The following is a 3,242-nucleotide window of genomic DNA, read 5'->3' as shown; positions in this document are numbered from 1 at the left end:
GGTTTTGGGCACGTGATAATCTTTGCCACACAGTCAAACGCGTGTGCCATTCACGTGTCTTGCTGTGAGACTATAAATAGGGACCAGAGTGGCCAAACCCTAACCAGCCTGGCTAGCTGGAGGTTACAAAGGGTTTATCATGCTTCAAAGGAAAAGCAACAACACAGTCATACAAATGATGATCGAATAGCCAACAACGGTGACAGCAGGTTGAATGCACCAAGGTGTGAACCTTTGGGAATTGGTGTTCACCAAAGGTCTGAACCTTTGAGAATTGGTGTTCACCAAAGGTGTGAACCTTTGGGCATTGGTGTTCACCAAAGGTGTGAACCTTTGGGAATTGGTGTTCACCAAAGGTGTGAACCTTTTGGGTGTGAGGCAGCGCAGAGATAAAGGTGTGTCCAAACATAGTCGGCCGAGCCAGCACCGCGTCCTCCCTGAGCAGAGTCTGCGACACGGACGACTGTTTTGGACGTTGCGTTGGTAGGAGAACACATTTTCCGATAGCGCCAGATCTACTGCTGTCCAAGATAGGCAATGTTTCACCAAATGAGAAATGCGAGAAGTTATACATAATGAATTAATGATGATGGTTAGGAAAACCACTGAAACAGGTGTCTACTGCCAAGAACCAGCAATAAAACATCTTCACTTGGGAATTCTGTTAGTGCAAACTGCGTGACAATATTACCTGGTGATTGGTCCGTCTCCAGGTTTTGGGCACGTGATAATCTTTGCCACACAGTCAAACGCGTGTGCCATTCACGTGTCTTGCTGTGGGACTATAAATAGGGACCAGAGTAGTCAAACCCTAACCAGCCTATACTTTAATTTTATCTACTTACAAACCTACAGACATACATAGATGATTATACAATTCAGTGGCGTATCAGGCATGGAGGCTAGGGAAGGACGTGTTTCCCTGACAGGCAGACCTGATCAGGTGTATCTGTCGGGTCTGCCTGATAGTGAGTGGCTGTTTGGTTTTGCAGGTTTCACAGGTTTGGTTTTGCAGGCCATCGAGCGTCTAAGGCCAACCACTCACTATCAGGTAGACCTGACAGGTACACCTGATCAGGTCTGCCTGTCAGGTCTACCTGATGAGCACACTATCAGGTCTACCTGATGGTGGCTGGCCTTAGCTAATCACCAGTAGATAGGCTTATTATAGGTACGAGCAAAATATGGGTTTAGAGTTTCCCCTTTTGAAAAACTCACCCTACGCCTCTGATAATTACAACTTTGCATTGGTAAATTTCAGTTTGCAAAAAAAGAAAAAAGAAAAAGAAGAAGAAGACGAAATGGCAAAAACTGGCTATTTCAAACATGTTTTAATCACGTGATTCTTGCAAGTATACGGGGTGTACAGTCAATACGTGACGTGACCAGAAACACGTGATAGTTAACTTTTTTAATTGAGTTCTGGTAACAAAACTATCGTAGGTACCATTTGACTGAGTCACCCAGTAGGTCGCTTTGTGTACTCTGTAATTTCACCACTAATCGACTGTTTGTACACACAGAATAGAATTCAAATTTGCTACGTACAATGAGGTTTTTTGCTCCTTTTCAATAGGTATTATGGTAATCGAGTTGAATCAAATAATTACCTACTTATGTTAAGTTACCACTTATATTAAAATATAGGTAATTAGGTGTAATATATGTCAATTGATAAAAGGGTCAATTAATCATTGATAAAACAGTAAAATTATGTCAGGTTAGAACTTAATAAAAAACGTTAATTCATACGAAGGTCAATTGATAAAATAAATAAAAATTAATAGATAATATAATGTAAATATGATGTCAATTTATAGGATAATAAATGAATAAATAAATAGATAGTGATGTCAATAATTAATATTGTCATATTTTAGAATTTTAATGACCTGATGTAAATTCATGTCTATGTCGATTTTCTCATAGTACTCATTAAAATGTTTCATGGCTAAAATTTTAATTGACAAAAATGTCCTTCCTCGCTTGATAAACTACGCTAAATTTCATGACTTGACTTGGACTCGAACCACCAAACTCCAGATCCAGAGTCCACCGTGCTAACCACTACACCACTGAGGTTGGATAGGATAGGTATAATTTTATGGAGCATTTGTGTGAGAAAATGTGAAAAAAATCCCCCAAAAACCAGTTTTTTTGGTTTTTTGGCTTTATGGTTCTCTGGACAAAATTTGCACACCATTTTCGTGTTCCTGGTAAAAGACCTTTAATTTGATATATAGGTCGACCAGGTTTGGATAAGTCCTTCTATGGGGACAGACAGACAGACCGACCGACCGGTGACAGACACCGAAGCGAATACAATATAGTCCGTCCCTTATACCTTTTTATTACTATTGTAATAATAAAGGAAGGACGGAGTAAAAAGTGATTTTTAGCCCATGGTCTGTACGTGTGTATGTATGTACGTAATAACTTTTGCAATATCTCTAACCGTTTAGTCAGTAGAGCTAAAAATCGCCAAAAAGCGGTCGAAAACGACCAAAATGAGGTCAAAATACAGCTAACCGTTACTCCGATTGTAATGAAAAGTACTTTTTTTGAGGGTTTTAGGTATGACTTTGGGGGGGTGTTCTATAGTAACTTTTTTGATATCTCTTACCGTTTAGTCAGTAGAGCCGAAAACCGCTAAAAATCGGCCGAAATGCCGCCAACCGCTGCACCGATCTTAACCAAAAGTTTCGTGTTGCATCCTTGTCACGTTTGTGACCTAGGTAGGTACATACCAAATTTCAAGTCTCTAGACTTTATAGAATCAAGTCGTACTTGGCAAAAAATCTGCATTGCCAATAGTCTCTGTGCCAGTAGGGAATTGGAACAAAGAAAGTTGGTGCTTGCAGAATGGTATGCTCAGGTATTACGTTGTGCATGGACTAATTGAACGAAGCAAGTTCTTCGTTTTAACTTGACGAAGGAAAGATATTTTGTGTTAAGCATGAATGCTTGTCGCAAAGACACAAATGTCGTTCTAGATCTAGATCAGCGATTTTCAACTAGCAGCCCACGAGCCACATGTGGCCCACCAGACCTATTCCTTTGAGTGGACCCCCTCGGGCTTAATCTTTGCTCGTTTACTATGGGGTGGACTTCGAAAATGGAGCATCCACCATCTCCCCTCAAGAAAATCCTGGATACGGGCCTGCCTAGATGATGATTATGTTATTTACCTATATACTTTCATTATTTTATAAAAGTACCTAGATGATGATGATGTTATTTAG

This window comes from Diaphorina citri, unplaced genomic scaffold, assembly GCF_000475195.1.
Source record: "Diaphorina citri unplaced genomic scaffold, Diaci psyllid genome assembly version 1.1 scaffold575, whole genome shotgun sequence".
Lineage (NCBI taxonomy): Eukaryota > Metazoa > Arthropoda > Insecta > Hemiptera > Psyllidae > Diaphorina > Diaphorina citri.
This window is presented reverse-complemented; position numbering follows the sequence as displayed.